A 26850-nucleotide genomic window follows, 5' to 3' on the forward strand; every position below is an offset into this window, starting at 1 on the left:
CTTTCCCCTAGGAAAGAATTTGATGTTCCGCGGCTTCGATATTTTCAGTCTTCGAACTTTCAAGTTCAAGGTTTTGGTGTTCAAACTTTTCAGCGTTCGATCTTTTGACATACACCTGTTGTATACTACTATTGTTTCTTACTGTTTGCAATGTGCTGCCTATACTATTGTTATACTGAATTTGTGGCTATACCAAGCTCTAGCTGTTTACTAATCTTAGATTAGACTATATTATGTAATTTCTTTCCTGTAGGTTTAAGTAGTTGTTGCATCAGTATTAACACATCTTTAATTCACCTAGTATATCTCCTCAAGGCACAGTTTATCTATCCAACATAGCTTCTCTGCCAGCTGACTAAATTGGTTCAATAGATCATTACTGTTCTCTGTAATGTGGTTTTCCTGAAAAAATGGAAGCCCATTCAAAAACTGTCTTTTCTGTTGGCAGACATCTTCACTTAGTATTCTGAGACAGTGTAGGAACTTCTTAATGCTCACTGACAAACTACTACAAGGACAACATCACATGATTAGTGAAAGGTATAACTATTTACCTTCATGGAGACAATCCTCTTACTTACACAGATGGTCAATAAGCAGCTCATAAACTCACCCATACAAGTTCAAGGTCACACTAAACTAATAGTTATCATGCCATCTGTTGACAAGGCTTGCAGACACACAGCAGGGATGAAGAGAATTTTCAAACTCACAATTTAGCAAGTGCTCTTATATAATCTTCCTGGGCTTTGTTGACTGTAACAGTTCAGTGAAGACTGCACTTTGGTCACAGCTGTGTGACCATAAGAGCTACAATATATAAGTAAAAGGATAGGAGGTGGAGGCCTCAAGCAAATGGGTATGGAGTGGAAACCTCCTACATAAAGCATATTGTTTTCTGCAATTTATGTTGCAGATATTTTGGGATGAGTTGGTGGCATGAGCAGTTTGAGTTCTGGTTCATAGGTTCTTATTAATGTATGGCCAAAGGATACCATCAATTAGCTCAGCCACATTATCCAGTACTGGTGGGCAACTTAACAGTATCCCCCATTAAGTAGACTTTCTCTGCATATCCTGACTGAAAATTTACAATCACCCATCCACTCATCCAGACTGGTGTTAAAGTTTGCTAGGGAAGTACTCTGACAGATATGTAGGGTTGGCCTATTCATGAAATGCGGACTACATTGGGTTAGGTATATGTAAGCTATCTGGTTTTCATGATGTGATGGTGCAGGTTTAGGTGTCTAGATCGGATGTTTGCTTTATGACTTGTTCTATTCAGGTGAAGGAGGGAGTTCAAAGAGTGCTTGGTCATTTATAGCATGGAAAGTTAAGTATAGATCAGCCCTCAGGAGGCTGTAGGACAATGAGCAGCTGGACAGAGCTTTTAATGCATCAGAGTAGCTAAAGGTACAGAGACCTAAGATCTTTTTGGTGAGGAAACAATGAGGTCTCTCACTACTTTAGATGTTTGGTTAGGTATATGCTGAACAGTGCATTCTGTTCAATGATGGGATACATAAAGTGGGAATATAACTTCTGTGAAGCTTGAGGAAGTGCAACAAAGGATAAGCTGTGTAAGGTAGAAAGGTTTTCTGACCAACACAGAGAGATGGTGGACTAAGGTCTGTTATCAGTATATTTGGATCTACTTCAGAGACTGAAAAAACAAAAGATTGAATCCCAAAAGACTGAAAATTCAAAATAGTGAATGATGGAATTTGCCCCTTCTCCACTGTTGTGTGATCTTGGAGTTGGTATATATAGTTAGCCTGGGGTGTGGGGGTGGAGGGGGGTGCGTTAAAATGTGTTCAGTATTTTGAATTTTCAGTCTTTTGGGATTCAATCTTTTGGTTTGTCAGTCTTCTGAAGTAGACCCATATATGTTAGATTTATCAAAGGAAACCACACTGTACTTCTGGATTTTGAGGATAAGCTCATAATTAACACACTAAGCATTTGTTTGGTCCAGACATTGATAGAGAATTTGAGTAACAGAATGAGATGTGATAACCTCCCCCAGTTTGCAATCATCAGCAAACTTGGTTAGCCATAGTCCCTTGATATTGACTGTTATGTCACAGAAAATATATATATATATAAAAGTGGATAGAACCCAGGACAGTGCCTTTTGGGACACCACTAGTGACATTTTTTTGTCTTGAGCAAATACCCCCAATGTTAATAGTACAGTTCTGATAGATAGCCAATTACCAGTCTAGTGAACTATGTATGGGTTAATGTTAAGTTCAGAGAGTTTGTTAATAATCCCAGCAGTGTGACTGATTGCAAATGAATGTTTTATTTTTGCAATAGTTTTAAAATCACAGAGATGTTTTATCTATTAGTTGCAAAGTTTTTCTTCTGACATCGATGAAAGGAGAATTGACATAAAGAAATATCAATCGTTGATGGCATACTTAAACAACATATGTTAAGGCTGTAACAATAAACATTCCCCACGCCTCTAAGCATTAGGACTAAAGACCCTCAGCAGCAATCCTCTAACACAGGTCTACCATACTTGCATAACTCAATGAGTCACTAGACTGAAGACTACAAGCCTTCCACTGCCACTAATGCTGCCCATCCAACTATAATGTCCTAGCAGAAGGTGACTCCATTGCACACTGACTCAGCACTAAGTAGCGTGGACAAAGACGGAGTTACAGTTAGCTGCCTTTACAGTGCCATGATCCATGATGTCAGACGGGCCCTAAAGTTCCTTAAACAGGACTACATCCTGGTTGTATCTCATGTAGGTGTGAATAACCTGAGGCATTCAACCCAGAAAACTATGTGGGGAAATACAGTGGAGCTTGATATGCATCTGTCAAATGCAGGTAAAATTCTGGCACTGACTGGAATCCTAGCTTTACTCAGAATGATGCTCACATGCAAAGAGAAGAGAAGTGGCTTTAACAATTGGCTACAGAGCTTCAGTCATTCCAGGGTGATCTGATCCAAAATGTATAAGCTTGGAATGGGATAATCAACAGCCCAGGTTTCTTCATCATAGATGGTCTACACCTGTTATTCCATGGATTCTAAAAACAGGCCAAAGAACTTATTCTCATAGTACATCATCTGGACATTCCAGAAAAAAAATGCTCAGAGTAAATTTTAATTCTGACAACATCAAGGTTGCTGTGATCAATGTCACACATATTACAATAAATTGCTGGACCCTGAGGCTGTCCTGCATCTTGACCAATCCATGATATATGTTTTGTGACACATAGCTAGATTCAGAGTAAAGACAACACTCTCTCTTTATTCAGTTTCAGTGCCTATCACACACTCAGACCTACTGAAACTGGGAAGCATCAGTATTTGTTAGAGATCCAATTATCTCTAGATGGATTTCCTCACAACCTATAAAATGAACTTCAAATTACTGTAAACAAGACAAACTATCAGTCCATATGCTACTAAGAGTCACTTTCCATGTTCCTAGAGGACCATTAAATGTTTCTAAATGTGCCTACTGAACTACCCATAAATTAAAATAACTTTTTAATGGATGATTTCATCTATTCATTGAGTAACTGGAGCACCATCATGAAAATTGGGTACATTCAAAGAGTCTTACACTTGGCAAATGCTAACCCCCTTGTAACATCTATCATTTAGTATTTATTATTATTTATATTTTTTACCAGAATAGTGCACTGATCTCAACAGACCATATGCAGGCACAGCCTGGATAATAGTATAACAGTAGTTATACAGATTACTAAGGGTCAGAATCTTCTTGACCTTGTCCTCACTAACATTATATATTTTGCACTACTCCTATAGTATCATAATCTCTAGTATAATCTAGTCAAAAATCCACAGTCTTTTCCATCATGGTATCTAAAGCCACATCCATAAACACTTCTGAATCTCAAGGTCTTTAAAAAGACAAATCCATTAAAACTATATGATGAGTTCCCAAAATTTAACTGCAAGATTTCCGTATAGCCTCAGCTATCAATTATGATTTTTACCCTGTCAAAACAAGTACCATCAATCAAGTGGGCCAAATCAAAACCAAGTACATCGCGGAATGTAAAAATAAATCTGGATTGAATGTAAAAAATAAAAGAAAAACTAATTAAGGCGTGTAATAAAACAAACTCTACCCACATTAAGGACAGTAACAAAATGATCAGCAAACATGTCTCAAACTTACCATATGGTAGATAAAATAGAACACAAATTAAAATTAGCAACTGTAACCAAGGATAATCATAAATCCTTCTTTAACTGCCCCCTGGCAAAGTCTTCCACTCCTTTGTGATTGTGTCACACAAGTGTGATCACAAAGGGTGGCCTAATGGTTAAGGTGTTTGCCTTACAAACACAAAGTGCTGAGTTTGAGTCCCACAAGGGATAATTGGCTAGGCTCACAAGGGCAGTTAGCCTAGTACTAACCTATGAGTGAAAGCTGCTAAATGTGAACAGCATTCAGGAGTTAAAACTCACTAAAAAGAGCATTTTTGTGGAGAAGCAAGTTCCCCTGTACCCACAATGTGTGCGGAGAGGTTGCACTACCCCACATCCCACTACTTCTATACACCAACTCCACAGCTGTGCCATTGTGGGAAAAAAGGGAAATCCCTGGTACACTGGCAATTCATCCTTCTTTGGAAAAGCTGTCCAGTTTCACACTAGTGATCACACAAAAGTGTCATTCACTAGGGTCTCAAAAATAAATCTGGCTCCCTCTTTAACTACATCAAACAATTTATAAGTAACACACAGAACTGCTCTGAATTGTTTCATAATGGTGTTGTCTACTTCAATCATATTAATATTGTTAATATATTTGCAGATAAATGTAGTTTCAATTTCACATCAGAAACAATAATTGAAGTTCCATAAATTTCCATATTCCTTTCTCTACATAAGATTATTTTGGAACATGTCCTAACTGCACTCTCTAAAGCTAAGATTACCTCTTTGGGCACTGACAGCATATTTTTTGCTTAATCAACCGTTCTAAACACATCCTCTCTGAACCCATCCTAAAGCTGTTTGGAGTAAGCATAGCCACAGGGTATATTCCTGAGTTATGGAAAACAACCGCTCCATAAAAGTCACCCCATCTCAGATCCCAGGAACTATAGATCCAGAAGCCTAACAATCTGCAGAGCCACGGAACATGCTTTTGTTTAATAAACTCTGGTATAAAACATTATACTGCTCTAAACCCCTAACAGCATGGTTTTGTCAAAGGCTGACCATGTCTACTTAATTGTTTAAGAAAGTCACCGAAGCAGTGGATCATTGACATGAAGTTCATACAGCTTATATTGGTTTTGCTAAGACTCTTGATACTGTTCTTATATTGGAATTGTAAATAAGTTTAAATACCTTAATATAGACCCTTATGCTGTAAGATAGATAAATTAGTTAGCAGATAGAGCCCTCTTAGATAAAGTAACAGATGCCACCTCAGAAAGCAAAAAGTTGAGTATTTGCATTCCTCAGGATTCTGTCCTGAACCTGCCTTCTCTTTGATATCTAATTCTTGGATTTCCAAACCACTAACCCAGACATATGATTAACTAAATTTGACAAAGACTCCAAGCCAGGTGTTGTCATTCAATCAGTATCTCATACTGTTACTACAGCAAGGGATATGCCATACAAATCACTTGTCTATTACAAATGGATTTAAATGGAATCCAGTGAAGAGTATAGCATGGTTGCCTTTGGTAAACAAATCTTGACAGCAGTTTACAGTATGGACAGGAGTGCAGTATAAATATGGTCATCAGAGATCTCAGCACCTTCACAGACAACTCCCTATCCTTTGACCACCTTGTAGCAAGAGTAGCCTAGAAATCCTTCTAGACAGCCCAGTTAATAAGTAAAGTTATCTCATCCAAGTCAAAAGTAGTAATCATTCCACTATATTCGCATCTATAGCATAACATAGACAGCTTAGGCTGTCAAATCCTAAAACATCGACACCTAAGCATTGAAAGCTAACAAAAGCAAATGGCCACATCATTGAATTCTTTCCTTGGGAAAGAATTTGGGTGGCCGTCCGTAAACAAAATAAACAAACACACCCAAACATAGTGGGGGGCTTTGCCCCCACACCCCCCAATGTGGGGACCCTAACAAAATATACCAACTCCGAGATCACTCTACATTGGGGAAAGGGCAAATCCCTGATAACGGCCATGCAAATTCTTTCCCGAGGAAAGAATTTGATGATGTGGCCATTCGCTATTGTAAGCTTTTGACGCTTAGGTGTCGATGATTAAGCATTCGACAACCTAAGCTGTCGACAATTCAATAGGAACCCCTATATTCTGCCCTGATCAGACCATTTATAGAATGTAATACTTCTTTTAATATATACATCTATCCAAACAGATTTTACAGCTAAAAAGACTCCAGTGATTCCCAACTAAAAGATCACTGGACTAAAGAACCTCAACTACCACAACAGGCTTGAAGCCCTATCTTTGTTCTATACTGCTACAGACCCATTTTCACTGTGATTTAAGTATAGCATGACATGCTGTTAAGGATTCAACCTTTCTTAATTTCCAATACCCCTGCAAAACAAATGGCTCCATAAACACTCAAATGAAGGACTTAAATCTTTATCAGCAAATTAAAGAGATATGCTGGAGGGATAGATTTATTACTCAACACTTGTCCAAACTCTAGAATAATTTTCCATTACAGAAAAACAGAGTGATACCCTGTCTTCCTTTAGGGTAAACCCTACCCATTGGATGGGTGCCCATGAATTCATCCAAGGCCTGACTTCTTTTGTCTCCTGTTGGCAGGAATTTCCCTGTAATGGTGGGTATTTGCAAAGGAATTATGGTCCATAAAATTACTTTGCATTGTAAATCTCCAAATCAATGAAAACTCTCTACTGTTAGCATTAAAAAATACCAAACAAATAAAAAAATTCAGGTCAAGATTAAATCAGCTCATGTTCATGATTTGGACAACCTGCTGTTACATAATTCATTCCCGCTTTAGTCCCCATTCTTTTTTTACACACACCTGTGTGCATGCAAATACACTGCTTTTACCATAAACCATATATGTAACATTCTGCTTTAACCTAAACAAATATTGTAAATAGTTGGTAATTCAATAGTACATTAGTGGAATACAATGGTGGGCTGAATGTTTCATTATTGTCTCTTATGTTAGGCATACTTACCTATTCTCAAATTTACTTTGTATTTGACCTGGCTAATTTTCTGTCTGTATATCTTGTTCCTGCTTTTTTGACATGTATATAATTATTATCTATCTCAGCTGTGGCTGAAAAGGGTCCTGTTGGATCAGTCCAACCCCCCCCCCCCCCCCCGAGTTAATACACCTAATAAATGGATAAATCATATAAAATGATATAAGGAGAAAAAAGTGCATTATAGTGGGAGATTTTTCCTACATAAAAGACAAAGCTGGGATTCACTGAGATACTTGGCACTTTGGCTCAGGCATTGCTCAGCTATGAGGCACTATGCAGCAGGACAGGAAGACACCAAATATCCAAATGAAGTCATGTACCCCTTGAGTACACCTAGCTGAACTTCTGGGTATGCAAATGAGTAGCATAGCAAGTATACAGCTGGATAAGCTGAACAGTGAAATTGTGCAAGTAGAAACAGCCATGCAATTAAAGTCATACACAGAACTCCAAGACACAATCAACAAAGCTGTCATGTTCTACATTGCGTGATCTACTGAGAACACAGAATATGAACTCTGACCAATATATCTCAGTATAAAGCAGTGATTGTTTTAGGCTGTGCATGTTAGTGAATTTTTTAACAGGATAGCATCAAGCACCACAGAAACCTAAGTATTCATATAGTGTTTGAAGATGCATGACTGTGGTGTCTACATATGTGGCCACGTTTTGGATGCATAAAAGAGAAGAAAAGCAGTTTAGGAGTAAGTAGGGAAAAAGATAAAAAGCAAGCATAGCATCATATGTATAGAGGGGCGAAGGATGGAGATAAGTTGGAGAGCTTTCCTATTGCAGGGATAGTGTCCCATGTTTCATTACATAGCCCTAAAGAAAGAGCTGGAATGGTGAAATGGAAAGAAGATAGCAAAGAGGTAGAAGACTGTGCATTGACAGATTCACAAAGAACAGAACAATAAAAAAGGGTAGAAGTGCACACATCAGGATGGGAGGACACTGGGATGATGTAGGCAAACAAGGGTTAGACAATGCACAGGATATAAGGTGGAACACTAGAAGAATGCAGCATATATAGCTTGGAAGAGGACTGAGGTAAAAGCAGCTGATGTGCCATTTCCTGTCCCAACCCAGAATGACATTACATGAATTATTAACTAAGTAATAGATCAAGATGGATGGTGGAGTAAGCCACCCTATCACCTAGTGTCTTGTTGGTAGGAGTCTGATAGTTAAGTGAATCTGCAGTCAGCTTCAGGAGGGTCTCCAGCTGAGATATATATATATATATATATATATATATATATATATATATATATATATACATACATACATATATATATATATATATATATATATATATATATATATATAGGTCCCCTTCAGAAGGTCGAATGGCTGAAATTTCAGAAGCTCAACCTTCTGAATGGGGATCAGCTGTCAGCATACAGTGCAGAATGGGAGATTTCCATTTCTGCGCTGTAGTGCGAGCTCGGAGTTGGTATAAATAAGTAGCGGGGGGTGCAGGGGGGCTTGCCCCCTTGCAGAAACATTGTTTTGTGTTACATTGTTTTTTTTCCCTTTCAGAAGGTCGAGCTTCTGAAATCTGAGCATATGGCTTCAGCCATATGAATTTCGAGATTTCAGCCATTTGACCTTCTGAAGGGGAACTATATATATATATATATATATATATATATATATATATGTGTGTGTGTGTGTGCTCACTGATCAGTCCACTGCTGCCTCCATCACCTGCTCCCTCTGTGACTTGGCCACATCAGGCAGTTCAAGTGGGCTGCCTTCCCATGAGCGACCAAAACCGCCCTACACCACAGCACTTCCAGCCTCATCAGCATCACGCACCTCAGCCACAGACTCAGCAACTATTTTGTTTTTAAGCTGGACAGATATGGAAAGCTGTATTGCATATCTGAGCAGCATTATTTGAATCTATAGCCAGTATGTAGAGGCACACAGTACACAGAATGAATGTGATAAGCTGTTGTTGCCCATTTTCCTAACTTATTTCACTGCATTTCCAACTGAATACTTTACACCACCAGAAAACAGAGAATAAAATATTGCACTTTATTTGCCTTAATCCACCCTTTGAACTTAACTATCTAACCTTAAAGAAATGTAATTGGCTCCTTATCGACTTGAGAGCTTCATTCTTACTATACTTACTGACCCTTAGACTATTAAATCTTAGCTACTGCACCCACATAAAAATCTTTTACTTCACAGGTGTCAAACATAGTCCCTCAGAAACTAAGCTACAATCCTCTTTATTAGATGACCACACTAGCCACTACTGAGACAGCATACATTAAAATTGCACCAGAATACTGGAACAAAATCCCACAGGATATCGGGGCTATTACTTCTCTCAAAGATTTTGGAAAAGCACTGAAGAACCATACCTTAGACTCCTTTGAGTGCCCATGTCTTGTGTCTCTTGGATAATCAAACACAGTCTAACTCTTTACCATTTTAGCAGACATTTACCCATTTACTTCTATGCCCATCTACATATCTCACACTTATTGGCTCATGAATCTTTCCCTCTTCTTACAGCTATAAATTTCAAATCTATTCTTTGTATCTTTGCCACTGAGCTAAGCTAATACTTGCCTCTTAATCTATTTAATATCTCCTTGATGCATTTTTACTGATATGTTGTACTGTTTTACTTGTACGTTACACTAAAGAATTTATAGCCTTATGCTGATGACATTTTCCATTACCAATGTAAGTTTTATTTTCTTGCTTTTTTATTACTTGTTTTGTTTCTTTCATTGTAAAATGATGTCATAATTTGTCTTTGTCAAACTGGCCTGGGTCATGCCTGAAAAGAGTTTGATGACAAGTGCACTTACCTGGTTAACAAATGTATAACTAAATACATATGTACCCTTGCACTGGGATCCACATTACAGAAGGAAAGCAACACAACTATGTGGGCCCACACACGTTTTTTCTTTGTGGATTGTACTGGCAACAAGGTAGTTCACAATATAAGGACAGCCTCTCCCTGTACATTCATGCCACTGTTACTGTGATCTGTATAACCAGTTTCTTCTATATGTTGACCTATGCTGGTGAGTAGAATAGTCATATACGTACACACCTATATCCTCGTCAGTCATTCTATGGTAGGTCCATATCACTGGCACTTATCAAGATGGCATCAAATAATTGCAACAGGGATGACTGCCTTAACCCTAAAAATACCTGCTGCATGTTTTCTCATATTAGCCCCTACAGCTATCCTGTGTCATAACTCCTCAGCAGTCCCCTTGATTATAGTACAGTATAAGTAGGTTACATCTTTAGCTGTAGCTGGCATCCACAGGATGAACTAGATAGCAGGATCTAGACACTTTGAACAATACAGAAAATGATGTCTTGTTACAGGCACTTGGGAGACAGAAATGAAACCAGTTTTGTAGAGGGAGTGCTAACCAAGTCTTCCAGTTTCACTCCACCTACTCTTCCAGCTATCCATCCCAGTTCCCCTTACACCTCCCTTCCTGAAATCACTTAATCACTTTGTGCCAACTCCTTTTGGCACTTTCCAAAATTAAAAATACCATTTCAATAGGTCTTGATGATACCCCTGCATGTTTGCCGAGATGTGCTAGGACCCATCTAGCAAAACCTTCAGTCAGCTCTTAAAACCTGAGTGTCTCCACTGGCTACATCCCCAAGACATAGAGAACAGTTATTGTGATCCTCATGCATACAGCTGGTCTGTGTACTGACCCTGGAAATTACAGGTCTATTGGTCTCACTAGTATTATTTGCAAGGCTATGGTACATATTACAGCTGACCTATAATGCAACACCTCAATCCTGCAACACAGGTAAAACAAGTCTAAAATTTATAAGCATTAACCTTAAAAGCATCTGTAAAAAAGTTAATGAACTACATGCTTTCATATCTCATTACAACCCTGACATCCTTGGTATCACAGAAATGTGGCTAAAACCCAAAGTCAAAAACACTGAAACCCTCCATCCAGGTTACAATATCTTTTGATCAGACCGTATATCCAAGAAAGCAAATGGGGTAAATATTATGCATCCAAAACACTTGAACATATCCCTTTATCACAAAAAGCATCCCTCATTCAATAATGCAGAGATTCTTATTGCCTTACTCAAGCTAAACTCTTATACGACCATATGTAGGACAGCCTTATATATTTTCCCTGGCAATAACATCAGCACAACAGAGGTCATACTATCTTGGGCATCTACCAATATACCCCAAGAAACCATCATCATTGGAGACCTTAACATACACTGGGCCCAAAATGTACCTGATACCTCACTATCAATATTAACCTGTACGGTTTCTCTTAAATCACCAATACTCCAACAAGATATAACAAACCCTCCTCTAAGGTCTGTAGTCTAGACTGGATTCTATTAACTAAACCCAATAGCATCTATAACTATGGCACAATATTTGACAACCTAAGTATCCACCTGCCCAGTTTTGTGAACATGTTTTTATGCAATCCAGTAAAACATCCCACTTACAAGAATATGCATAATCTATCCAGTTTTAATATAGACAGTTTCATCGTCACTCTCAAGCAATACCATTGGAATATGTTAAAAAAATCTTCCTTTAGATGAATCTTATAAAATCTTTACCAATGTACTTAATGAACATGCTTCTATCGGGAGAAAAAGAGTTAAAATTAATCCAGCAACATGGCTACCAAAAAATAGTAGGAAACTAACGGTGCTTACAGACAAGGCCTGGAAAGCATGGCACACCAACAAATCCCATAAAAAACTACACTACAGACATATAAGAAATAAAACCAAATACGGCATAAGGCTTGACAAAAACTCCTCAATTTTAATTTATAGCAGACACACCAAAATAATCCTAAAAATTCTGGTCAGTGGTCCAAAATCTACTAAATCCAGGTGAAAGTCAACAACCCAGTTCCTTCCCAGAAGACACTTCATCAACAGTCACTATTAACTTTAACAAATACTTCCTTCAAGCTGTAGACTCACTTATCAAAGACAGCCTCACTTTCAAAGCAAGCCCTCACCAACAAAAATTTGTGAAAACTCACTTCTGACTCATACCTCCACCAGAAGAAAATAACTCCTAAAACTAAAAACTACAAGCTCTGCTGCAGACATCCTTCCTCTTGAATTCCTAAAAATTGCAGCTGAAGCTCTGTAATATGCAATATCTATACTAATAAACAGATCCATTCTAGAATATCATGTCCCAGACGTTTGGAAGAAGGCATACATACTTCCTTTTCATAAAGGAAGGCACTGTGCTGACTACTCCAACTTCAGATCAATAGCCGTCTTGTTGCCATTATCTAAAATATTAGAAAGGTGTATACATTCTCAATTACTTACTTTACCAAAAGCAATCTTCTCTCCCCCAGACAATATAGTTTTCATCCAAACATAGCACCACTACTGCCCTACTTCACTTTGCTGATGCCATTAATAAAAACAGAAATACCAGAGACCTAGTATTGTCCTTATTCCTAGACCTGTCCAAAGCATTCAACACTGTCTCTCACCATAAACTATTACTAAAACTCCCCTCCTTGGGGCTCTCCCTCTCCTCCCTCTCTGGGTTTAACAGTTACCTAATTGAAAGATTCCAAGTAGTCAAATGGCAGCAAGAATACTCATCATTTCTACCCATTACAGTAGGAGTACCACATGGTTCCATACTTGGACTGCTCCTGTGTAACATATTTATAAACGATTTACACACTGCTTCCAAGCATGCCACTCTTGTACAATATGTAGATGACTCCACACTCATCTGCAAAGTCTCTAACCTGCAAAAACTTCAAGACATTACTCAAGAATCCTTTATGTCCATAGAATCCTGGCTAGACAGTTCACAACTCCTACTTAACCCCTAAAAATGAAATTAATACTTTTCACCAAAAAAAAAAATTCTCACAAAGCAAAACTCTTGTCAAGATCACGTCATTAAACAACACCCTGCTTGAACAGGTCCCTAACACCAGTCTCTTAAGAGTCAAAATTGATGACAACTTGAAAGTTGACCTACACTTCCAAACAGCTATGAAAAAACACCAATAACTCAGCTTCTTGTATAGAACAAAACCATACATAATAGAGAGAACTAGAGAAACCATAGCTAAAGCCTACCTCCTACATATTCTACTGAAAGCCTTCCCACTCTTTACTAACCTACAAATGTCCAAACAAAGCTGGAAGAATGCAACAATAAAATAGCTCACTTTGCTGCAAATTGCCCCTTTAGAACTTATCACTGCCCTTAAACAAATAAAATGGACTGAACTTCCACATCACCTCCACTATAGTTTGCTACTACTAGCTCATACTCTATATACTACTCTAAGTATCCAGTACTAAAAAACATGCTACATCACTACCACCCTATCAATGACAAACAAGACAAACTTCTCCTCTCCATTGCTAAAGCCCAAAATGCATCAGGAGTCTCCTTATACTCGAACTCTGTATCTATCCTCTGGAATGTCCTCCCCCATGCTCTCAGGCTTCTCAAAAACCAGCAGGCATTCCAAACACATCTAAGAAGACACCTGTCAATGTCCTGGCTCTATAGCTGTATATTTCCAGGAAAAATATAACATCTTTGTTTCTTCCTCCTCTTGTACTGTACCTCTGCTCTCTTACCAACTGTCATTCTGTCTTCACCCACCCCACTTTAAACCTATGCCTGTCTTAACGCTTTTACCGCACATTTCATTAAGATTTCATAATTAAATCAACCTTTCGCTTTTCATCCTTTGTAAATAACTTAGTACTCTGTATTGTGACATCTATCCTACTGCATAATTAGTTAACTATATCTGTACAGAATATAATTAGTATAAAAAGCCTTACTATTTTATGTCTAGTTACTAACATCTATTTTGACATTGTAAAATTTATTTCAGTTGTATTCCGCCTGACATCATTGATATTATATAACTTAAAAGATTTTGTTGGTACTCCATGTACTGGAGCTTTTCTCCATGGGCCTCCACTGAAAATGGGCCTTTGTGCCCAACTGGATTTCCAAGGTCAACAAATGTAAAATAAATAAATTAAAAATCATATAGATGGCCTTGTATCCCTGGATACACACCAGTTTGACTTTTTTTAAAAGATAGATCATGCCTGCCCTACATGGTTAAATTCTTTGAAAGGGTTACCGAGGACATAGATAAGGGGCATACAGTCCACAGTGCCTGTCTGAGCCTTAACAAGGCCTTTAACACTACACCCCATGACAAAATTATTCACAAACTCTCCCAGCTCAGTATCATCCCATATGTGGTTCACTGGCTAGGTAACTTTCTGTCTGATGGAGCCTGTACTGTTAGGGTTAGGGGTGTTTGTACTACACATAAACACTGCTTCAGTTAAAACTGATACACTTATCAAGTACTTGTGTAACTATGTTTTTTTTTTTAACAAGAAACGTCTTTATTAAATTATCATGTATGACATAGACAATCTTACATTTATATAAATGAAAATAAACCATAGCGACACAATCTCAGTTGCAAACATTATACATTACAAACTATGCTGACACAACTGCAGCTGCAAACATTATACATCATTTTTAATATATCCAGTCATTGTCAGTCAACCATTAACAGCAAATTCAAATCCTGTTTTCTTTCAAACCTCATTCCTCCTCTGCATGTATTGATCCCACATTTCCCATTTCCATTTTTTTCCTATGTAATTTGCTCCTATCCAGTTGTTTTATCTCTGTTACAATCTTCTCTAATTCTAGTAAAGTTGGTTTAGACTTTGATTTCCATTTTCTAGTAATTGCTTTTTTGGCAGCCATCATAATTAGCCTTACTATATCTAGGCAATTCCGATTCTGTATCATAGCTCAAACAATCATTTCCCTAGTTACTCCAACTTACTCGCCCAGTATCTCTGACACAGAAGTCTGCAGGGAACCTTTAAAATCAACCATCTCATTACACTCCCAGAAAACATGTTCCCAGTTACCTCTTTCTTCCCCATCATACCTCCAACATTTGCTATCTACCTGAGGAAAAAATCTTTGGAGTCTGCTTGGGGTATAAAAATACCTATGTAAACACTTCCAGGCAAAGATCCTAAATCTTCTAGATTTTGTTGCAAATTTGTGAGACATACATATATCTCCCCATTGTTTCTTTGTGAGTTGCATATCCAATCTCTCTTCCTAATCCTCTTCTGATTATATCTTATACTTATCATGCAATATTTTATATGCTCTACTAATTATTCCTTTCTTAACTGCAACTTCTGTTCTAGATTCTACTAAAAGCTCTGCCAGTGCTGGTCTTTCATTTAGGACCCCCTGATTTTTTTCTCTTTACCTATACTCTGATATCAATCCTTGATATGGAAGGCAATCTCTAATCTGCAGTCCAGACAAGTTCTTGACATCTTCCCAATATATTAGCTTTCCCTGTCTAGTTATTTGCTCCCAATACCTTGGTTCCTTTGACAGTTTTCTCCAATATATTCCTGCCCCTCTTGACTATTGTATGTATCCCTGATTGCAGTCATCCCTAATTGCAGTCATCCCTATTAGCAGAATCTCCTTTCTCCATTCCCATGTTGGCTTACTTCTTAGAAGTCCTTCTGTTATTTTATCAATATAATATTCTGTATGATTATTGTTATCCTTAAAGGTCTGTATCCAAAATCCCAGTCTCTCCCTGTTACTTGAGCCCCCCCCCCCCCGTTTCATCAGCATCTCTTTCCATTTTGAATTGTAGTTTTCTGCTTGTGCTATGTATAGGAGTCTCAGCTGTGTTGGTCTGAAATACCCCTTCAACTCGGGTAATCCCAATCCTCCCTGTTCTGTTGGTAGAGTAAGCTTCTCCCACTTGACACTTGCCATTTTTCCTTCCCAGATAAAATCCTTCAGCTTTTTATTATTTGCTATCCTGAATTTCTCCTCTGGTTGATAAAATATTCCTGACCTGTGTATAAGGCTAAACGGACAAAAAACATTTTAACTGCTTGTATCTTACTATTGATATCCATATAACAGAGCTTCCATTTTCTCGGTTTTTGTATTACCTTTTGTTTAGTCTCTTCCCACATATCCTTAGCTACCACACTGGTATAATTTTTACTCCTAAATACTTCATTTTATCATATCCCTATAAGTATGGATATTGCTGAACCAGTTCATATGAGGGTAGATAATTGTGTCTATATTAGTTCGCCAAAATTTATTTTCAGTGAACATGTATTCCTCGACCCCTATTCTGCAAAAATCACTTCCGCAATTTGCTTAATATTCCAAAGACATAGACGTGGTTGGCCAACTACACAAGTTTGCCCTTTTCTCCACTATAGGGTGATCTCAGAGTTGGTATATATAGTTAGGGGGTGTTAGGGGCACAGCCACTCACTTGGGTGGGTTCAATTTAGCTAGATGTGTGTCCGTTGTGCTACAGGGTAAGTACTTCTTTGCCCTTGGATTATTCAGAGAATCATGGAAATGATTTTCACTGAATAGGAGTCGAGGAATACGTATTCGCTGAAAATAAATTTCGGCGAATAATATACACCATATAATTTACCTGCATTGCTTTTGTTTTAGTTTCATTCATTTTGTATCCTGAAAAGGTTTGAAACTGTGTCAGTATGTTCCACAGCACTGTAATGTCCCTTTCTGTTTTTGTCAGACATAAAATAATGTCATCTGCAAATAGTCAGCCTTTCTTGACTACCACACCAATTATATCCTTGAATTTCTGTTTCCCATATTTTCTTTGCCAGTGGTTCTAAATAAAATGCAAATAACAAAGGGGAGAGAGCACACCCCTGCCTGGTTCCTCTGCTCAAGCAGAGATTATCAGAGAGGACCCCATCCACTTTAATTTTCGCCTCCAATCCCTCATATATCCTCCTAATCAACCTTATAATTTTATCAGAGAATGCAAATGCTTCCATTGCTCTACTCATAAAATCCCAGCTTACTCTGTCAAATGCTTTCTCTGCATCAAGACCCATCAACAACAGTGATATTTTATTACATTCTGCTTCCCTCTGTCTCATCATTGTTCTGTTAATGTTGTCAAATGTTTGCCTCCCCTGCAAAAAACCACAATGATCCATATCTATCAATTTTGGCATCGATTTGCCATTATTTTAGACATTATAGACATAAACACTTTATAATCATGGTTTAGTATTGAAATGGGCCTGTATGAAGCTGGATCTGATGGATCTTTACCCTCTTTAGGTATTATAGCTACCACTGCCTTCTTTCAGGATGTTGTCACTTCTCCGCCTCTTAAAATACTGTTAAACAAAACTTTCCAGATCTTTATCATTTTTCCCTCCTAGCTTCCAAACGTCCACAGGAATACATCTATTCCTGGGGACTTTCCTGTAGATTGGTTATACAGCACCCTTTTTATCTCATCTCCTCCTATTCTGTTAGTAATTGAGCCTCCTCTGCCTCTAACATTGGCATGTTTAAGTCTTCCATAAACATTTCCATGTGTACCTAATTTTGATTTCCACATTTCTCTAATTTATCCAGACTTTCATAGAATTTCCAAAATACTTGTAATACTTCTACATCATCCCTTGTTGTCTTCCTTGTAATAGGCTCCCTAAGCTTGGTGACAGCCCTTTCTACTTTTGGTTACCCGAGTCGTTGTGCTAAAAGTTTATGTGCTCTAGAGTTATTATCAAAAAACAGTTGCTTAACAGCAATCTTTCTAAACTTATGCATATTACCAAGGCATCCCTTATTTTCTGTTTAGCATTCTGCAGTTGCTCCTCTTCTTGTTCTGTGATATTTTCCCTGTTTTGCAATACATTTGTCAGTCCCTCTAAATAATTCTTGTTATTTCTTAACCATATCTCCCTGTCTTTTATTTCCACCCTATTTTTAAATTCCACTTTAATTTTATCCCAATCCCTAACTATATTTTCAGAACTTTCTATCTTCTCTAACAGCTCCTGAATAATTTCCACAACCCACTCCTTAAATTCCTCTCTTTTCAATAGATAGGTGGGAAAGCGCCAGTGTTTTATTTTTATTTCATTACCCTGCGTTTTTATTTTTGTTATTATTGGTGCATGATCTGAAATAGTTAATAGGTGCATATCAAGACCTTCAATTAAATGTACACGTCCCTGTGAAATGTAAATTCTGTCTAGCCTAACCCAGTTTTTGTATCTTGCAGAATAATATGTTCATAGGTTCATAGATTCATAGGTTCATACTAGGCTATCCGCCCTAGGGCATTTATAAGCCTAGCCAGAGTGTGTTTGGCTTTCGCCACCCATTTTAAATTAATTTTGCTATGCCCTTTTTCGAGGTCAGTATACTGTGCCTCTGTCTAACAGTGACACAGAAGTGATACCCGGGGTAAACCTACGATCTCCCATCCACTCATCAAGATTCCTCTTGAAGAGAGTCAATGAGGGACTCTGCCTAACCTGGACTGGGATTTTATTCCAGAGTGAAGGGAGCCTCTGGATTATGAATCTGTCCTTCCAGCATGTCCTATTTATTTTAGTGCTGAGGTTCAAGTCTCTCGAGCGTGTAGCTCGATGGGATTTGGATTTTTTGAGGTGCAGCATGTCCCTTAATTCCGGGTTGGACATGGCTTTATACGTCAGGCACAGGTCGCCTCTGAGCAGGCGGTATGCCACTGAGTAGAGCTGGAGTTTCTTTAACTGGGCAGCATATGGCATCTGTTTGAGCCCTTTGATCCTCTTGGTGAGGTACTTTTGGGGTCTTTCCAGTTGCTGCAGGTGTTTGGTAAGGTACATCCCAAAAGGGGCATTGTACTCAATTATGGGCCTGATGAGGGATGAGTAAAGAGGCACGATGACCTCCCCTAATCTAGATGTGAATCCTTTCATGATTAGGTGGGCTATATAAAATGTTTTTCTAACCACTTTGGCCACGTGGTTGTCAAATGAGAGATTGCTATCAACTTGGGTCCCTAGGTCCCTAATTACTTCTTCTATACTTAATGGATTACCACCTATGTGGTAATTTGTGGGCACTTTGTTTTTGCCAAAGGGGATGACTATACACTTTTTGGCATTTAGCTTGAGGCCATGGCTCTGGCACCAGTTGTCTGTTTCTATGAGGCCCTTTTGAAGGATGCTTTTGTCAGCTGGAGAGTCGATTATGGCGCCTAGTTTGCAGTCATCTGCGAACTTGGTCAGCCACAGTCCTTCTGGGTTGGCCTGTACCTCCGAGAAATATATACCGAACAAGAGAGCTCCAAGGACTGAGACTTGTGGGACGCCACTTGTAACTGGTTTGGAGTCTGACATGGCTCCAGCAATTCTAACCATGTGGGTTCTGTCCTTGAGCCAGTTTGCAACCCATCTAGTGACATAGGGGTTTATAAGCTGGTGAGCTTATCTATAATGCCCGAGTGGGGTATTGTATCGAAGGCTTTTGCGAGGACCAGGTAGGCTGTGTGGACCACCTTCCCCTCGTCAATGGCCTTGGTGACTGTTTCAAAGACGTCAACCAGGTTTAAGAGGCAGGATCTGCCCTTAACAAAGCCGAACTGGGTAGGATCCAGTGTCTGTAGGTCCCCAATATCTTTATTTATGAGGTCCATGATGATCCTTTCCATAGCTTTGCAGACCAAGCTAGTCAGGCTTATGGGGTGATAGTTTCCAGGGTCCATTGAGGCACCACCTTTGTGGAGAGGGACCACTGTTGCTGTACATATCCTGTAGTAAGGCTGAGATTGAACAGTAGTTTTATGTTTGGGTTTAGCTCTTCTTGGAGTTCATGTAGGATGCAGCCCGGGACACCGTCTGGTCCCATTGATGCTGTGTTTTTTGCTTTGGAGAGGGCGGCTCTTACCTGAGCATCTGAGATGTCAGAGGGGCAGCACTCTGCTGGGATAGATATTTGCCCTTTTGGTGGGGAGGGGGGGAGAAGTTGGCGCTGAACCTGTCAGCTAGGATGTTGGCAATGTCTGTGGGTTCGGTGTATTTTTTGTCATTTTGGACTAATTCTGAGCATATCTGGGAATTCCCACTCAGGTTCCTAACATAATTAAAGAAAGCCTTGTGATTATCCTTAGTGTCCTGTGCAATTTTTCTCTCGAAGCTGGCCTTAGACGATTTTATGAGTGCCCTTAGTTTTTTGCTAATACTGATCAGGGATGCCTTCCCTTTTTGGGATTTTGCTCTATCATGTAGTAGCTTCCTCCTTCTATTGTATAGTTTGTTTATGGCTGGGGTCCACCAGACAGGACGTCTGCCTTTGAAGGATTGGGTCTTGGTTTTATTTGGGATTGCATGATCCATGCATTCCCGAAGGTGTTCATAGAATGCATTTATAAAGGATTCTGCAGTCTGGGACGTATTTTCCACAGGCCCAGGGGCTTTGAAGGATTCCACCTCGGTTTTGAGGAGTGTGAAATTTGCTTTAGAGAAGTTTTTCATTGTGGTTTTCTGGGCAGGGGGTGGGGTCGGGATGTGAATATCCAGTGAGATCAGTTTATGGTCTGATCTGTAAATTCACTCTGAACACCTAGTACAATTCACATCTTCCATGCCAAATATTTTCATAAATTTCTTTCATAAATTTCTTTAAAAATCTACCCTCCTTTGTTATATTTTCCTTTCTGGGCCCCCAGACACATCTTCACTGTTGCAAATCAAATACCAGCCCTCACCTATAAGTAATATTCCTTGTTGAATGCTGATTATTTCTCCCAGAATTTTCTTAAGCTCCATTATAGCAGTTTTTGGTAGAATATAAATACATGCCAGTGTAATCTTCCTCCCTTGCAGTAGCCCCTTAGTACTACAAATCTACCATTATTGTCTTTTTTTCCTCTTCTATCACTATTGGAGCTCCTCATGCAATTAATATGAGTACTCCTATTTTCCTCTGTCACAGGTATTCCACTGAATTGTGTCTTTTTTTTTTTTTTTTGCATCCTGAAAAAACTTTCTTTATCAAATTCACATGTTCAGTTCTTTCCAAGTGTGTCTCCTGTAACCTAGCTATTTGCACTCTACATTTTTAATATAGTTCACTACTCTTTCTTTTTTGTATTTATCTGTGAGACCAGTAACATTTAAAGACATTATAGAAAGTGTAGGGCTGCAGTGGTGCAGCGGTTAGCATTGTCGCCTCACAGCAAGAGGCTCTCTGGTTCAATTCTCAGCTGGCGTGCCTTCTGTGCAGAGTCTGCATGTCCTCCCAGTGGTTGAATTAAAATAAAAAAGACATGCAGGTAGGTGCATGCGTGAGTGGGTGTGCCTTCCCTGAAGGCTGGGCACTGGGCTGGCAACTTGACACCATAAAAATTCACTGCCAATCATTAGCAGACCGGAGTTTCGCTGTGGTGACCCCTAACCAGGTAAAGCCAAAAGACAGTATAGGAAGGATCATATTCTTGAGAGATTATGATTATTATTCCCACCTTTTATGCATAACAGCTTTTTTTGTTAAATCTCTAGTTTAACATTTTGTGTTACATTCATGAACTATTTGACAGGTTAATATTTTATACAATTGTTTTTCCATTTGAGCCTATGTCACAGCTTGCATAACTTTTTGTTTTATTAAAAAGCCTCAAACAAAAATACACACACACCCAATACCCCCCGAAACCTATTAATTTAATAATAACACACAAAGCTATGTACATCATCAAATATTGAAGTTTTACCCTCCCAAGAGGAACAAAAGTTCCAAACTGACATCCACACACACAGACTCAAGCTAAACAGAAAGAAAGATTATCCATGTTAAGATGCATGGTAGAGCCTGTGATTCTATTAAGTGCTGTCAGGCTCTGCCTTATCTTTATAGCTCTCTCAGCTGGGAAAACACTGTAATGCTTTCAGAAAACATTTTCTCCAAGCTATTTCCCTTTATCAGATTGTCTGCTAGTAACATGAGACCCAGATACAAAACTGTTTACTAGAAAAAAGCCTTATAATATTCAATATTCTTTTACATTTACTCGCTTTCTGTTAAAACTTATTATATAAAGCTAATGGCCTTAAACCACTCATTCCCCTATGCAAGAGTGGAAAAAGCACATTAAAATTTTTCTTTTATCATGCTCTTTTAACCAGATCCTTTTTTTACACTGCAGTGCCTACATTTCTTAAAACTGAACAAGGAGAAAGAGAGAAGAAGGGAGAAAGAAACAAAAAAAGAACAGACGTGCCTATTTTCATTAGTATCCCCATTACACTTAATACTAACTGATATAAATTTACTTTATAACATGTAAAGAAAATCATGCACCACTTAAATAATACTTTATCTCTCCTCTTCCCCTCTCCTGACTATTTTTCTGAACATTAATGACATGGAGTAGGGCATATGCTTTAGAGTCCCCTACAAGTTTATCAAAGCCCAAGAAAGTCCAATATCTCCACATTTTCTTATTCTATTCTGTTCAACTCCATCTCCAAAACCATGTCTCTGCTTCATCTGCAGTGCACTCTCAGTTCTTCTAGTCAACTCGTGTGCTTTTTTTCTCTCTCTCAAGCATTTCCCATTGAAACACTGGGAAAGGTTTCACTGGCACAGTTTCTCTGTGGTCTTATTACAGAAGAACAAGAAGCAGAATCTCCTTCTGTTTCCCAGCTCATTTTTTGTTGGACAAACTTTTGTATTTCTTCCTTAGCATATACTTCATCAAAAATGTTTTTGTTCCTCCAAGGAAAATATATTTTGAAAATAGTATAGCATTTTGAATCGCATGCCTGCTTTTCAGCATTCCCTAAATAATAGAATACATTTATTCCTCTTCTACCTGGTGTATGAGTAGTCATTCTCCACAAACACTCTGCTGTCTCCCACTTTTAGTACTTTGTCCTTCTGCCACAGTTTTGTCAGAATCAACTCCTTCTGCTGGTAAGATTGCATTTTTTACTATTAAAGGTCTAGGTTGTTACTCATAGCCAGGTTTGGAGCATACACATGATGTGCCCTTTCAGTTAAAAAATTCTGTTGTGGAATACTAGTCCAGTTACTTATTTGTGCTTTCATGAAATTAATACTGTTTGTTCTTCCAGTTTTCAGGTACAGTAGAAAATTTCAGGTTTTCCCTATGTGCTTTGTCCTCTAATTCTATTATTTTTTGAAACATCTCTTCTTGTGCAGTCTCATATTCAGGTAGCCTTTTCTTCATTTCGACCTCTGAATTTTGCAGTTTCATCACCCGATCTGAGTATCTGTTTAAAGCTTCTTCCATTTTTTTCCAGACTTTTATGGTTTGAGTTGATATACTCAATCAGTGTTTCATTTATTTTAGTCAGGTCTGTGTGCAGATGCCTTATATTTTCCTCAAGGTTGCTGAAAGTCATGGCGGGAGCTTCCACTTCTTTTTTGCTGAACAGCTACAATACATTTCCCCCTTTGTAGCTAATTTTCCTTCAGATCCTCTGTATTTCTTTTTTTTTTTCTGGCATCCAGGCAGTGCACTTACTAGCCAGTTACTGGAATTTACTCATAAATCCAGGTCCACTGACTTTCTCTGTAAGTTTCTGTTTTCACACTGGGAGAGCTAGAATTAAACCATTACTCAATGTGCAGCCATCTTGGAAGTCTCAGGTACTTGGGTAACCATGTTGATAACAGGCTGTCCTTTGACCACCGTGTCTCTGTGATGGTTAGAAAATCCTTTTACCTTCCACAACTTATCCTTCGTGGAATCTTTGCAGACCTTTTCTTTCTGGATTCTTTGAGTATGCTTTACATATAAGCTCAAAAACTGTTCATCCAGTTTATCCCTTTGTCTTTCTTTCTTTTCAAACCTTGGTGCTGTCCTTATGGTCTCTTCCCTTTCCCATCATTCCTTCAGTTCTCAGACCCCTTTGCAATACTCTTCATAGTTATGCTATGTCATGCAACTTTCCTTTCTGTAGGTTAAAGTAATACTTTCATTCTTTGCTCATTGATACCCTCACATTTTAATATCTTGCCCTTTCACCCTTTCATGACCTCCGTAGCTTCACTTACTCCCATTGTTGGTTACCTTCACATGCTTCCATCTCTCTTTGCTTTTCCTCAAATACTTGATTTCAATACACCCATCCTGCTTTCTCCTTATGGACTTTGTTCTCCTTTATTACATTAGTTGTTTATACTGTACTGACCCATCAAATTTTCCCATTGGGCACATTTTCTCTACTGTTTTAATTAAGTAATTCCCCATCATACATTTTGTTGTGCTTCTACTCCTTACCCTTTCTCCCATGTGAACTTTTATATTTCTAGGTACTTGACACACATTCCATCCTCTGTTTGCTCTTAGAATCATGTTTCTATTCATTGTTTAACTCTTTACATATTTCATTTATTAAACTCTTTCCATCTCTCTCCATCTCTCTCTCCCCTTACCTAAATATTAATTTCTGTTAGGTAACTTTCATGTCTTATACCTTGTTTTTTACATGATATTCCTTTCCTTTACTGTCACCATATTTCATAGCACTGTATCTGCTGGCTAAATGTTAACATTTAAGTAGACCTTTCCCTCATGTTAGTTTTGTTCTTTCATATAAAGATTACTTTTTCTGTATATCGGTTCCTCTCTGAGGTTTTTTTATCCTAGTGTGATGATGTGAGGTAGTGCCAGCTATGCCAGCGAGAGTAGGGCAGTGCAAGTGTAACATATGCCAGCATAGTTAGCTGGTGTTTTATAAAGAATTATATGTCATTTGTTTTTCAAGCTGATTTGTACAGATCCTTGTGTTGAAAAATATTCCAACAGTGGGTCCTGCTGGATGGAAAATAAACATGCCTGTATGTCAGACAGTATTGTAACTGTTGAAATTAATATACTGTAACAGTGGATACTGGAAGAGAAGAGCTTAATCTCAGTCCAGCTAACTTTGAAAAATAATTTGAAATTAAATTACCTGGTTTAAGCCATAAAGATTGTATTTTACACTTCTGACTGCAGTCAGAAATAAAACTATCTGTGAAAACCAGGACTAAGAATCCTACTGTATTGTCCTTAGGGGTGAAATAATTGCTACCTTGGAAAGGTGGAACTTTTTGAAATGGCTTTATAGTTTCCAGGTGCTATTACACATATTAACAAAACTCTGTGTGTGTGTGTATATGGTAACACAGATGTGCAAGATTTTCGCTCAGTTTCTAGTAAAGGGGGTAATGTAGGAACTAGAAGTCAGGTGACCATATGTATGTGATGTCATTCTGTAATCCAGTAATCTAGCACTGAAATGATGTTTTAATACTAGATGAGACAGAAGTCTCAGAGCAATCTGTTTTTGAAAAGTGACAAAGAAGGATTAGTTACCCACTTCATCTTGGGTTGCTTTAGTAAGTAACCAGGGAATAGTAATTCTTTAGATCAGTCAGGAAAATATAGTGAGATTAGTTAAGTACTGTTTTTTCTATAGCTGTGTGACTCTATCCAACTGTGTTATTTTTAATATTCCCAGTGATTGAAACTCTGGTGTTTACTGTAAATAGATATTAAGTATTTTCTATTCTTTTATTATTTATTATCAAATATATTTAAACTTTTTATAGTGGCTGGTCTTTTAAAGAATATTTTATCCTTTGAGAATACTTATATTTATTTGGTGACACTGTGTCCGCTCCTGAAAGCCTTGTTGCACTGGTCAAACACTACCATTTGTATTAGTATAAATTTTACTCAATATAATTTGGTATCTTTGTAAGAGCCTTAGAGTAACTGGTTTTGGAGTGTTGTGGTGTTGGTATCTACCTTATAGTCTGGGCAGAGGGGCCATAGCTGGTAAATCTGTGCCAGCCTTTCCCAGGTGTGTGTGTGTGTGTGTTTGTGTGTGTGTGTGTGTGTGTGTGTGTGTGTGTGTGTGTGTGTGTGTGTATTTATGCAAATCAAGTCTTAAAGAGTGTATGAGACAGCTACTTGAAGCAAGGACACAGAGCACTGGTTTTACAGAAAGGGTGGCGGAGGACTTGGCTTGGATCACTCGGCTGAGGACTCAACCCTGGAGCTGTGTCAGTGGGGAAATTTATTTGGGGCCTGGAAATAGAGAGAGAAACATAGCCCCAAGCCTGAGTGTGTTCCTTGTGTGCTCTTTAAGGAAACTGTGCTTGGTACAAAGAGGTGCATCTGGAAATACTGTGTGTATCAATTTTTGTTCCAAGTGAACATCCCTCACTGGTATCTGTGGTGAGGATTGAGAGTCCTTGATCACTGGCCCAGAGAAGGGACGTCCTACCTAGTTCCATTTTTCTTCTTTTATTTGGTGATCTTGTCCCTCCTAAGAATTCTATCTAATTCCAATCAAGTTCTTTTCTCATTTACATTTCTAGCCTTTTCAGATGGTTAGTGGATTAAATTCAAAAGTCTCTTTTGACCTCCTACTCTTCCCCTTATTAACTCTATGAACCTGTTATTGTGTGTGTGTGTGTGTGTGTGTGTGTGTGTGTGTGTGTGTGTGTGTGTGTGTGTGTTACTACTTTTGCTACACATCCTTTCAGATTTTTTATTTCATGATATTCCCCTGCAGCCCTCCAATGTTGTTCCTTACACATTTTTTATCTTAAAGGGCCACACACATTCAGCTTTCCTTTCTGGTGGTGTGCTCACTGAATACAGTCTATACTCTCTGGTTATATTCTGGCGCTTTCACCTCTATCA

This window comes from Protopterus annectens, chromosome 3.part0, assembly GCF_019279795.1.
Source record: "Protopterus annectens isolate FY-2018-M chromosome 3.part0, PAN1.0, whole genome shotgun sequence".
Lineage (NCBI taxonomy): Eukaryota > Metazoa > Chordata > Ceratodontiformes > Protopteridae > Protopterus > Protopterus annectens.